This window comes from Mustela erminea, chromosome 16 (genome assembly GCF_009829155.1).
Source record: "Mustela erminea isolate mMusErm1 chromosome 16, mMusErm1.Pri, whole genome shotgun sequence".
In the NCBI taxonomy this organism is placed as follows: Eukaryota; Metazoa; Chordata; class Mammalia; order Carnivora; family Mustelidae; genus Mustela; species Mustela erminea.
In genome coordinates, this window is record NC_045629.1 from 84,059,874 (window position 1) to 84,073,238 (window position 13,365).

At 50.5% G+C, this 13,365-nt stretch overlaps 1 non-coding gene across 1 annotated transcript; it reads right to left on the minus strand.

Moving 5' to 3' along the window:
• Positions 1-12,402: 12,402 nt before the first annotated feature.
• On the minus strand, positions 12,403-12,501 carry LOC116575618. The gene has a single exon (XR_004279875.1). It is a non-coding gene; the product is annotated as a small nucleolar RNA U13 (small nucleolar RNA).
• Between the last annotated feature and the right edge of the window lie 864 nt (positions 12,502-13,365).

Genomic DNA, 13,365 nt, shown 5'->3' on the forward strand with positions numbered 1-13,365 from the left:
CTTCCAGATTGTCAAATTTGTTGGCATATAGTTGCTCATAGATTCTTATAGATTCTTGTTTGTATTTCTTCAGTGCTGGTTGTGAGCTTTCTTCTTTCATTTATGAATTCATTTATTTGGATCCTTTCTCTTTTCTTTTTTTTTAAAGGTTTATATTCATTTTTTTTAAAGATTTTATTTATTTATTTGACAGAGAGAAATCACAAGTAGACGGAGAGGCAGGCAGAGAGAGAGAGAGAGAGGAGGAAGCAGGCTCCCTGCTGAGCAGAAAGCCCGATGCAGGACTCGATCCCAGGACCCTGAGATCATGACCTGAGCCGAAGGCAGCGGCTTAACCCACTGAGCCACCCAGGCGCCCGGTTTATATTCATTTTTAAAAGATTTTATTTATTTATTTGAGAGAGAGAGAGTGAGAGCACGAGAGAGAACAGGAGTAAGAGAAAGTCTGCTCACAGAGGGAGAGGGAGAAGCAGACTCCCTGCTAAGCAAGGAGCTCGATGTGGGGCTCGATCCCAGAACCATGACCCAAATGCAGACACTTAAAAAACTGACCCACCCAGGTGTCTCTCTCTTTTCTTTTTGATAAGTCTGGCTAGGGTTTTATTGATCTTATTAATTCTTTCAAAGAACCAGTCTCACTGCTCTGTTCTACTATTCTTTTGGTTTCTATTTCATTGATTTCTGCTCTAATCTCTATCATTTCTCTTCTTCTGCTGGGTTTAGGCTTTATTTGTTGTTCTTTCTCCAGCTCCTTTAGGTGATAGGTTAGGTTGTGTATTTGAGACCTTTCTTGTTTCTTGAGAAAGGCTTGTAGTGCTATATACTTCCCTCTTAGCCACCTTTACAGCATCCCTATGGTTCTGAAGGTTGTGTTTTCATTTTAATTTTTTCCATGAATTTTTTTAATTCCTTTAATTTCCTGGTTGACACATTCGTTCTTTAGTAGGACGCTTTTTAACCTCCATGTACTGGTGTTCCTTCCAAATTTTCTCTTGTGATTGAGTTTAAGTTTTAAAGCATTGTGCTCTGAAAATATGCAGGAAATGTTCCCAATCTTTTGGTACTGGTTGAGTCCTGATTTGTGACCCAGGATGTGATGTGTTCTGGAGACCGTTCCAGGTGCACTAGAGCACATGGAATACACACAGAATGTGTATTCTGTTGCTTTGGGATGGAATGTTCTGAATATATCTGTGAAGACCATCTGGTCCAGTGTGTCATTCAAAGCCCTTGTTTCCTTGTTGATCTTCTGCCTAGATGATCTGTCCATTGCTGTGAGTGGGGTGTTAAATTCTCCTAGTATTACTGTATTATTGTCAATGTATTTCTTTAATTTTGTTATTAATTGGTTTATGTAATTGGCTGCTCCCATGTTAGGGGCACAAATATTTACAACTGTTAGATCTTCTCATGGGATAGAGCCTTCTTTATGGCATAATGTCCTCCTTCATCTCTTATTACAGTCTTTGGTTTAAAATCTAATTTATCTGATACAAGGTTTGCTACTCCAGCTTGCTTTCGATGTCCATTAGTGTGATAAATTGTTCTCCACCCTTTTATTTTCAATCTGAGGGTATCGTTGGGTCTAACATGAGTCTCTTGCAGATAGCATATCAATGGGTGTTGCTTTTTTATCCAATCCGATACCCTGTGTCTTTTCATTGGAGCCTTTAGTCCACTTTAATTCAGAGTAACTGGTAAAAGATATGAAATTAGTGCCATTGTACTACCTGTAAGGTGACTGTTACTGTATATTTTCTCTGTTCCTTTCTGGTCTATGTTACTTTCAGGCTCTCTTTTTCCATAGAGGACCCTTTTCAATATTTCCTTCAGGGCTGGTTTGGTGATCCCAAATTCTTTCAGTTTCTGTTTGTCCTGGAAGCTCTTTATCTCTCCTTCCATTCTGAATGACAGCCTTGCTGGAGAAAGTATTTTTCGTTGTGTATTTTTCTCATGAACACCCTGACTATATCCTGCAAGTCCTTTCTAGGCTGCCAGGTCTCTGTAGACAGATCTGCTGCCAGTATAATGTTTCTACCCTCATAGGTTACAGACCTCTTGTCCCAAGTTTCTTTCAGAATTTTCTCTTTGTCTCTGAACTTTGCAAGCTTCACTATTTTATGTTGAGGTGTTGACCTATTTTTATTAATTTTTGAGAGGGGTTCTCTGTATCTCTTCAACTTGAATGCCTGTTTCTTCCCTGGATTAGGGAAGTTCCCAGCTAGAATTTGCTCAAACAAACCTTCCACTCCTCTCTCTCTCTCTCTCTCCTTCTCTCCTTCTTCCTCTGGGACCCCAGTTATTCTAAAATTGTTTTGCTTTATGGTATTACTGATTTCTCAAATCCTGCCTTCACAGTCTAGTAGTTGTTTATCTTTTCCTCAGCTTCCTTATTTTCCATCACTTTGTCTTCTATATCACTGACTCTTCTGCTTCATGTATTGTAGCAGCTAGAGCCTCCATTTTTTATTGCATCTAATTAATAGCCTTTTTTATTTCGACTTGATTAGATTTTAGTTCTTTCATTTCTCCAGAAAGGGACTCTCTAGTGTCTTCTATGACCTTTTCAAGCCCAGCTAGTATCTTTATGATTATTGTTTTGAATTCTAGTTCCAACATCTTACTTATGCCCATATTGATAACATCCCTGGCAGTGAGTACTGCCTCCTGTTCTCTCTTTTGGGGTGAGTTTCTCCCTCTTGTCATTATGTCCAGAAAAGAATAGATGAAAGAGAGAGAAAATACAAAAAGAGCAACAATGGCCCCAGAAAAAATATACTTTAAACAAATCAGAAGAGAAGAAACATCAAAAACAGTGAGAGGGAGAGAATAAAATCCAACAAGGAAAACAGAACTCGGGGTGCCTAGGTGGCTCAGTAGGTGAAGTGTCTGCCTGCAGTTCAGGTCATGACCCCAGAGTCCTGGGATGGAGCCCCACATGGGTGCCCTGCTCAGCGGGAAGCCTGCTTCTCCCTCTGCTCGCTCCTTCCCCTACTTGTGTGCTCGCTCTTTCTCTCTCTCTGATAGATAAATAAATAAAATCTTTAAAAAAAAAAAGAAGAAGAAGAAGAAGTAGAACAGAACAGAACAATGAACTAGATCCTGGGTGTATTTTGGTCTGTTTGTTAGAAGAAACTAGATCCCAAAATAGGAAAGAAAGAAAAACATATATATACAAAAATAAAATTGAGTAGAATGAAAGAAAACCAAAAATGAAAAATATATATGTATATGTGTGTGTGTGTATATATATATATATATATATATATATATATATATAATGTAAAAATTAAACATTAAAAAGGACTTTAGAAAAGAGTTGATAAGGGGCACCTGGGTGGCTTGGGTGGTTAAGCATCTTCCTTCAGCTCAGGTCATGATCTCAGGGTTCTGGGATGGAGCCCCACATGGGTTCCCTGCTCAGCAGGGAGTCTGTTTCTTGCTCTGCCCCTTCCCCCCACCCCACCCCCCACCCCATGCTCATGTTCTTTTTGTCTGTCTCCCAAATAAATAAATAAAATCTTTAAATTTTTTTTGTAAAATAAGAAAAGCCCTGAAAAGGAAAAATATATATAAAACTGAAAAACTAAAGAATAATAAGAAAAAAACCCACAAATGCTATATATTTCTTTCCCCAAGAGTTGGAGATTTGCAGTTCTGTGTAGAGGATAAACTTGGTGTTCAAGGAGTTCCTGCTGGTCTGGGGGAGGGGTCTGTTGCGATGATTCTTAGGTGTCTTTGGTGAAGGGATTTGCACCACCCTTGGGCTCAGTGTAAGTGTCTCCAGAGGCCACGTGGGAATGAACATCTAGGCCTCAGATCTCCAGCTCCAGAGCCAAAAGCCCAGAGCCCCGCTCCTCAGTGCCCCCTCGTGGAAAACAGTCCGTCTCTCCTGTCTCCCTGGTCTCCACCTGCACTCCATGCTCACCTGGCCCATGACCAAGCCTCTATCTCAGGCTTGTGACCACAGTTCGAGTCTCCAAAGTGCTCCTGGTGGGAGGGTCTCCCCTTGGTTCTGCTGCTTGCTGGGCCCTGCTCATAGGGCAGTCACGTGACCAGCCCCAGGTTTGCAGTTTATGGCCCCCCCAAGCTGAGAACACACCCCCAGGCTTGCTGATTGCAGCCGGCTTCCCCAGTCCCACGCCTGGGATCTCTGTCACCCTCGGGTGTTCCTGTTCGTTCTGTGACCCCCAGGGATCCCAAGACCACACTGTCCGGCTAGGGTTCTGCCCAGTTCTCCCCCTGAGTGCCTGTCGGGCAGGGACGTCCCTCCCCGGAGCAGACTTTGAAAAGATGACTTTGCGCTCCGCTGCTCTCTCACTACACAGCAGCCGGCAGAGGCCCCTCCGCCCCGGTTTATCTCCCACTATAGCACCCCGGATTCACATCACTGCACCTCCTACCCTGCAGAAAGTGATCACTTTTCTATTTGCAGAATTAGGGCGATTCTTTTCTCAGATCTCTGGTTGATTTCGCAGGTGTTCACAATGTGTTGACAATTACCTAGCTGAATTCTGGGGACCAGACGAAATTAGGGTTCCCTACTCCTCTGCCATCCTAACTCCTCTCCCTAACAACTGTGTTCATTTGAAATGTGGTGGGGGGGTTCACTTTTACATGTGAAAAGATTGTATTTCTCTTCTTTGTGATTGATTTCTAGCTTAATTGTATCTAGGTCAGAGAAGATGGCCTTAAGATGTGAGACAAAGAAATAAAATCTAGACCCTTGAACAAAAGCAAAGTCCTGGAAGCTCTAGTTCAGGTTTTGCTTAAACACCTGAGTGCCAGGTGCGTGGGTGTTTAATTCCTTTCCCGGAAGAAAGGGAGAGGAAGAATGGGCCTGAGGGAGCCCATTGGTCCAAGTGTTTTGTGGACAAGGACATCACACAAGCTGTCTTTTCTCACGTCGGGGAACAGACCTCAGCACCCTCTTCCTCCACATTAAGTTTTATCCTGTCTTATTCTATCATTGAATAAAGCGGTGAAAGTAGATACCCGTGTATGGTTTCTGATGTTACAGGAAACACCATTAATGTTTCCCTATTTCAAATTGGTGATAAGTTTTTTACAGAGCACCTTTATCGAGTTAAGTTAGTTTTCTCCTAGCCCTACTTACAAGAAGTATCTCATAAATTTATGTTAAATTTTTTTCAAAGCCTTTTCCTTGAAGTGACCAGGTGACTTTTTCTCACTGAATCTGGTGCTGAAGCCATACTCTGCACTCCTGGATTAAACCTACCTTGGTCATCTTAAATTATTTTTTTACACATTCATTTTTTTAAAAGAATTTATTTATTTATTTATTTGAGAGAGAGAGCCAAAGAGAGAGCACAAGCAGGGGGAGCAGCAGGCAGAAGGAGAAGCGGGGCTCAATCCCAAGACACCGGACCCACGACCTGAGCGGGCAGAAGGCAGATGCTTAACCGACTGAGCCACCCAGGTGTCCTGAAGAAGATCCTTATTAGGTATTTAATGCTGTAGAGTTTCTCCTAAACACTGCTTTCGCTGTATGCAGCAAATTTTTATTTGTTGCATTTTCATGTATGAATTTCCTTTGTCCTTTCTTTTTGGTCCACGTGTTATGTAGAAATAGGTTATGTAAGTGGATACTTGGAAGTATTCCAATTGTCTTTCTATTATTGGTTTCTAAAGCTTTTTTTTTTTTTTAAAGATTTTATTTGTTTGTCGGAGAGAGAGAGAACACAAGCAGGGAAAGTGGCAGGCAGAGGGAGAAGCAGATTCTCCGCTGAGCAGGGAGCCCGATGCAGGGCTCCATCCCAGGGCTCCGGGATCATGACCTGAGCCCAAGGCAGCCGCTTAACCTACTGAGCTCCCAGACGCTCCCCCCCACCATTGTTGTTTTTCTTTGTTCTTACATTCGAAGTTGGGCACTTCTAACTGCTCTTGTTCTCTACATAAGCGGCGGAAGATAGAAATCCCCACTTCCTTGCAACTTAAAACTTTTTTTGTTGTTGTTTTTAAAAAGATTTATACTTATTTATTTGACAGAGAGAGAGAGAGAGAGAGATCACAAGTAGGCAGAGAGGCAGGCAGAGAGAGAGGGGAAGCAGGCTCCCCGCTGAGCAGAGAGCCCGATGCGGGACTCGATCCCAGGACCCTGAGATCATGACCTGAGCCGAAGGCAGCGGCTCAACCCACTGAGCCCCCCAGGCGCCCCGCAACTTAAAACTTTTGATACATAGTTTTATCATTGGTATGTAGTTAGAGATGGTTTTGCATTTCCACTGTGATTTCACTTTTTGTCCATAAGTATATCAGAAGAATATTTTTAATTTACTAGCACAGATACAATTTTACTTGTTTGTATTAACATTTAGCTTAGGTGGGTGGTGACTGGAGAGTGTGGCCGTTGTGATACATTAGACACTTGGGGAAATCTGGACCTTGAGAATGAAGCTGGCGTTGGGGAGCACAGTGTGTGTGTAAGGCTCTGCAGCCAACGCCCACCTGTTCCCCTGGGGGATTCAGAATCCGAGGCAGAGCGAGGGCAGAATTTGCAGGAGTTGCCCTGGGCAGGAATCCCGAAACGGGAGGGTCGGAGGAGCCAGTCCCCACTTTTACAGCCAAAGGGGGAAGCACCCTAGAGGCTGACAAGCAGAGCCTTCAGGGACTGGGGAGAGCGGGAGGAGCGGAAGGAAGTCATAGACGCCACGTGGTCAGTCACGAAGGAGCGAACACGAGGCTGAACCCCACAGCCTTCGAACGGTGTGGGGGTGGGGCACAGAGACTGGAATCCACGGCGGAAAAAAGGCAGGCGCCCCTTTCTCCCTCCCACAAGCCAAAGCAGAGCAAGGTCCCTAGATGGCCAAGTTCCTACCCAGTGTCCTCACAGAGGAGACAGGGACAAAAAGCCAGGGCTCCCTCGTGAGCGCATGTGGGACAGGCCCCTCGACCTCAGACGTGGCCCCATCAGTGACAGGAGTTCCGCGTGTCCTCCGTGCTTGTTTGGGCTGCGGACCGGCAGTCGGCAGCAGCGGGGACACGGCGCGCCCACCTCGGGCGTCTGGACTGATCCAGAGGTAACCAGGAAAAGGAGCTGAGCTCCGTCCTCTAAGCCAGTGGCCGTCCACGACCACGGTGCGTGTGAAGAGACACAACACGTGAGTGTACAGACACACACTCACGTACAGACACACTCAAACTCACTCCCGCACACACTCACGCGCACCTGGAAAGGACAGATTAGCCCCGGGGATACCCCCACACCTCCCTCCCCGGGGGCTGCCCTTGGAGAGAGAAAAATAAGAAGAAAAAAAACATGGTACCAACCACATTTCCTTATAAATTTGTAATGGGAGCGGGGTGTTTACCAGAGGACAGACCGAGCAGTCTTCCTTTCTTGACCTGCCCGGGCTCCTTCCAAATACCTCAGGATTTATAGAGCTTGGCTGCTGGGAAACGTCAGCATCTCCCATGGAATTATCCGTTTGAAAGGAAAAGGTTTTATAAAGGAAGCACCTCCGGGCGGCTGGGTGGCTCAGTAGGTTAAAGCCTCTGCCTTCGGCTCAGGTCATGATCCCAGAGTCCTGGGATCGAGCCCTGCATCGGGCTCTCTGCTCAGCAGGGAGCCTGCTTCCCTCTCTCTGCTTGCCTCTCTGCCTACTTGTGATCTCTGCCTGTCAAATAAATAAAATAATAAATAAATAAAGGAAGCACCTCTTCATGTGATGGCCTCGTGCCCCACGGGGAGTTTTTCTCTGGGAACGTGGTCGCTGGGCTGTGCCACGGGCCAGGAGGAAGGGGCTGCGGGCGAGCGCAGGGCTGGGGCTCTCACAGGCTACTCTGACCCGCGCCTCCCGCCTGCTCAGCCCGGGGCAGTGGGAGCACTGGGGCTGTCTGGGGCAGGCCCTGGGTCTTGGGTGCCAGGACGCCTGTCCACCTGCCCTGGACACAGACGGCGAGGAGGGTAGACCCGGACCCGGCGGAACCCGCCAGGAGGGGAGATGGGGGGACGGCGGGAAACAGCGTCCGTCCTCTGCGCCGCTGGCAAGGCCCAGGGGGAACCTAGAGCTTTGGGAGCCGCCGGGTCAACGAGGAGAACCGGAGTTTCTCTGCTCTGGAAACTTCCTTCTCCTGCGACCGGTTAAACAGATGTCACGCTCACTAGGAAAGTCGCCCCACTAAGACCACTGGTTCCCAGACCGCTCTGCTGGCGGCTGCTGCAGCCCGAGCCGGGAGCCGCGGGGCGGCGGAGGCCTCTGCCGGGGACCCGGACGCGGGGCGACTCAGACCCTCCTACCTCCCAGAGTCCCGCTCCCACTCGCGGGGCTCCTGTGGCAACGTGGGCCGCACATGCGCCCGAAGGAACGTCAGTCCCGTTCGTCGCCTGACCCGGCGACTCCAACCCCGGGCTGTGAACGCGGCCCCACCGCCAAGCGAGAGGGTCGTGCTGGGTTGTTGGCCGCCCACGCTGAGGCCCGCGAGAGGCGGCCTCGGGGTCTCCGGGTGAGCCCCGCGGCTCGGAGCAGGGAAAGGCGGCGCGGGAGGGCGAGCAGGGCCGCCCGATCCGGGAGGGACGCAGCCGGGGCCGCCCGTCCCGGGGGGGCCGCCCACGGCCCGCGGCAGAGAACCTCCCGCCTTCCGGGCTCCGCCTCGCAGACCCCCACCCGGGGAATCGGACACCGGACAGCGTCCCCCCGGGCCTCTGCGGCCGCCACCAGGCAGGACACCTGGCTGCATTTCCCACCCGGTGAGAGTCCGAGAAGCTACGTCGGCGACGCCCTCGGGGCTGCCTCCAGTCTGCCCGGCAGCGCCTGGGGGAGGGGCCAGGCTGCTGCCCGTCCCCGCCCCCCCCCGCAGGGGTGGAGCCTGATTTGTTCCTCCGAGTGTGCTGCTGAGTGTGGGTGACCTCGGGACGTGTGGCGGGGTCAGCCCCGTCCTGCCGGCTGGGCTGGGGGCTCAGAGCGGCCTCTGACACAGCCAGGGTGTGGGGGGTTTAGGGGGCAGAGAACCCCCAGGGAGCTCACCCTCGCGGACACTCGCGTGTTTGTAAGTACAACGTCTTCCCACACTTCTTCGAAGGCAGAAACCCGGGTGCTGGCCTCGAGTGGCCCCATCCTGCCAGAAGTCCTGCGGGATTGTAGGATTTGGTGTTGGGGTGCCGAGTCTGGCAGAAAGGATCCTCCAAGCTCATCAGGACAAAGAGGACTTTGGCTGGAAATGAGCTCTGGAGGCGTTTAGAAGCCGAGCCAATGGTCACCCCATCAGCCACATGAGGAGGAAGAGGGCTCACTTCCTCTCCCCCCCCCCCCCCCCCCCCGCAGGCTCTATGGCCTTCTGACCACCAGGAGCTATCACAGACCCCAGCGAGTCTCAGTCATGGAGGGACCGTGCTGGTCCGTGTGCCCTCCAAGGACCTGAGGACCACAGCATAAAACAGAAGCCTGACCCACCGCCCTATGGCTGGCTGGGCTGACCTGGTCCCTCCAGGAGGGCCCTCAACCTGGCCATATCTGTGCTGCTCCACCTGGGGTGACTTGTCCACAAGCCAGAAGGGACATGGGCTGAAAGACCACCTCCCAGCGGTGCCCCACTGCCCGGGAGCTGGAACCTGGGTGAAGGTCACTTCTGCCCCAAAGGAACGGAAATGATGCTGTGATTTTAAGTGTCATGTAGCAGACATCATTTTAATCTCTCAGCTACAGGCATATGGTGTAACAAAGGACTTAGAAATTTACTGATAAAATTAAATTAAGGGGGGGGGGAAGCAGGCCAGTGCCAACAATGACGCCAGGAGGAGAAAGTGATTAGGGAGGGTGTTTGGAACCGGTGTCAGGGCAGTACCTCTGAAAACAGATCAGACAAGAAGCAAGGAGCACTTGGCTTTGGAAAAATCCTGCACACAATGAACTGTTTCCACCGATACATATAAAATCCTGAAATAATCATTGAGGGTACAGTGTGATGGAGCCAGGGGCCGACCTGGTCTGGGACCCCTGGTCCCACGCCATCCCCTGTGCCGGCAGGAAGCAGCCCTCTACTCTGCTCTGAGCTGGCTTCTCGGGGACTCAGCTGCCTCGCATGGAGCCGCGAACACGGGCTGGAACAGACCATGCCCACGCATCACACCGTCAGTGATGGTGGCTGGATTCTTCCCCACTAAAGATTACATTTCTCTCCAGAAGTTCTGATCTTCTTTGGGCAACTGTCCCCCTCCCGGCCACAGAAGAAAGCAACATTTAGTCACTCGATGCCCCAACCAAGGGGCAGGCAACAGGGTCCTGCAACCCAACCCCAAACACTGCAGCCCAGTTCCTGAGCCCTGATCACTTATGGCAGGTGTTTCCAAAGACGTTCCTTGGCTGCAAATATTGTCAGTTCCCACTATTTGCGACAGTTTTGTTCTATGACATCACCAAAAACACTGATTTAGTGAACACTAGACTTTGCTTGGAAGGGACACGCAGGATTAGTCTGCCTGCAAGCCTCTGGCCACATGTGTTCATCAACCAATTAATGTTAAATATTTGCCCACCACACATCTAGTAAGGGGCTGATATTCAAAATATGTAAAGAACTAATGCAAGTCAAAAGCAAAACCCCCCAAATAATCCAATCATAGATGTTTTCCCAGAGCTATGCAGACAGCTAACAGATACAGGAAAATGAGCTCGTCATCAGGAAATGCAAATCAAAACCACAATGAGATCCCTCCTCACGCCTGTCAAGAGGGCTGGTCTCAAGAAGATAAGAGACAGCAAGTGTTGGTGCATGTGGAGAAGCTCATGTGCTGTTGGTGGGAATGCAGACTGGTACAGCCACTCTGGAGAAGAGCTTGTAGCCTCCCTAAAAAAATTAAATACAGAACTACCGTATGATCCAGCAACTCCACGTGGGTATATAACCACAGGAAATGAAAACAGGATCTTAAAGAAATGTCTACACCCAGGGATACTGCAGCAGTATCCACAAGAGCCAAGACACGGAAACAAGCCAAGTGTCCTTGGATGGATGGACGGATGGATGGACAGACGGATGGATGGATGGATGGATGGATGGGTGGACGGATGGGTGGTTGGACGGATGGGTGGGTGGATGGGTGGACAGATGGATGGACGGACGGGTAGATGGACAGACGGATGGATGGATGGATGGATGGACAGACAGGTGGGTGGACGGATGGCTGGATGGGCGGGTGGACGTGTGGACGTGTGGATGGATGGGAAAGAGGTGGTGTATATACACAACAGAATATTACTCAACCATAAAAAGAGAGGAAATCGTGCCATCTAGCAACAGCATTGTGCTAATTGAAGTAAGTCGACAAAGGAAGACAAATACTGTGACTCCTCTTGTAGGTGGAAAATAAAAGCCAAGTTCACAGATACAGAGAACAGACTGATGGTCACTGGAGGCAAGGGGCATACAGGATGGGAGAAATGGTCGCACCGTTTTTGTTGTGGTTTTTTTTTTTTTTAGCTTAAATGAATTGTCCTTTTTATTAGTTTTTTTTTTTATTCGAGAGAGAGAGAATGAGAGAGAGAGCATGAGAAGGTGGAGGGTCAGAGGGAGAAGCTGATTCCCCCCCGATCAGGGATCCTGATGTGGGACTTGATCCCAGGACTCCAGAATCATGATCTGAGCCGAAGGCAGCAGCTGAACAGACTGAGCCACCCAGGGGCCCCTGAATTGTCTCTTTTACAAAAGGTTTTTAAATTTATTTGTCAGAGAGAGAGAGAGAGCGCACAAGCAGGGGGAGCAGCAGAGAAAGAGGGAGAAGCAGACTCCCCGCGGAGCAAGGAGCCTGATGTGGGGCTCGAACCCAGGACCCAGGGATCGTGACCTGAGCTGAAGGCAGACACTTAACCAAACAGGCACTCCGGTTTACCTTTTTATTTAAAAGAAAAAAAAAAGTGGTGAAGTCCTGGACAAGGGTTGTAGCAGTGGGAAGAAAGGGCTGGGGAGGTTCTGGAACCTCTATAAGGTCTGAGAAGGAGAGGAATGGGGACCACTCAAGCTCGGAGTTACTGGGGTGACGGAGGCTTTTATACTTCCAGAAAGGATTCTTACGGCCGCAGGAGAGTCTGTGAGCTCACTCCAGCGGACGCCGAGAGGAGGGCAGAGCGCAGGACGGTGGTGGGGGCTGACCCGCGGCATCTCCAAGCGTCAGCTCCCCCAGACCCGCCGGCGGACGACCTGACGGTGGCATCCAGACCGCTCTCCAGCCTCTTGGCCAGCGCCCCCAGCGTCCCCAGCACCCCCAGCCTCCTGAGCACGTCTCTCGCCACCACCACGCAACAGCCACGGAGCCAGGGCGTGGCTGAGGTCCCCCTCACAGCCTCAGCTTCTCACCACAGCCGCCTTCAGGCCACAGCGGGCTCCAGTCCGCACCCCGTCCCCGCTGCCGGTGTCCGGGAGCCCCATTCTGTCTTTCTGCTTCCACATCAGACGGGCAACGGGTGAGGTCGTACCGAGGCTTGGGGGAGGCGCAGGTGAAGGGCGTGAGCACCCAGTCATCACGCTGAGGAGCTACAGGTGAACAGGGGTGAACACGGCGTCCAGAAGCCCAAGCCCTCTGGGAACCTCAGCGCGTGACCTTGTTTAGAAATAGGGTCTCTGGGGGTGCCTGGGTGGCTCAGCGGGTTAAGCCTCTGCCTTCAGCTCAGGTCATGATCCCGGGGTCCTGAGATCGAGCCCCGCATCAGGCTCTCTGCTCAGCGGGGAGCCTGCTTCCTCCTCTCTCTCTGCCTGCCTCTCTGCCTGCTTGTGATCTGTCAAATAAATAAAATCTTAAAAAAAAAAAAGAAAAAAGAAAAGAAATAGGGTCTCTGCAGGCGTGATTACCATGGGGTTTGCAGTGAGACCAGCCCGGATGGGCAGGTCCTAGATCGAACGGGAGCATCCTTGTCAGAGACAGGAAAGGGCCCACAGAGACACGGGGAAGAGACCAGGTAGAGATGAAGCAGAGACTGAGGGACATGGCCACAAGCCAGGGACCCCAGGAGCCCCAGCAGCTGGAAGAGGCAGGAGGCAGCCTCCCCAGAGCCTCCAAGGGAGCGCGGTCCTCTGACACACTGGTTTCAGCATCTGGTCCCCAGATTGTGGGGGTGGTGCTTTGTTATGACAGCCCGGACACTGACCGCGACCCCATGGCTGCAGCTCACACATCGGGGTCTTCAGAGCCCATCCTGAGGCCAGCGGCCCTCCACACCCTTCCCCCACCTCCAGCTCCGCCCCTGGCCTCTGCAGTCCAAGACCCCTCAAAACCCCATTCTTCTTCCCAGAGAAACTTCCTTTGGGGGTGCCTGGGTGGCTCTGTTGGTTACGTGTCTGATTCTTGATTTTGGCTCAGGTCATGATCTCAGGGTCGTGAAATCAGGCCCCTCGACGGGCTCTGAGCTGGGC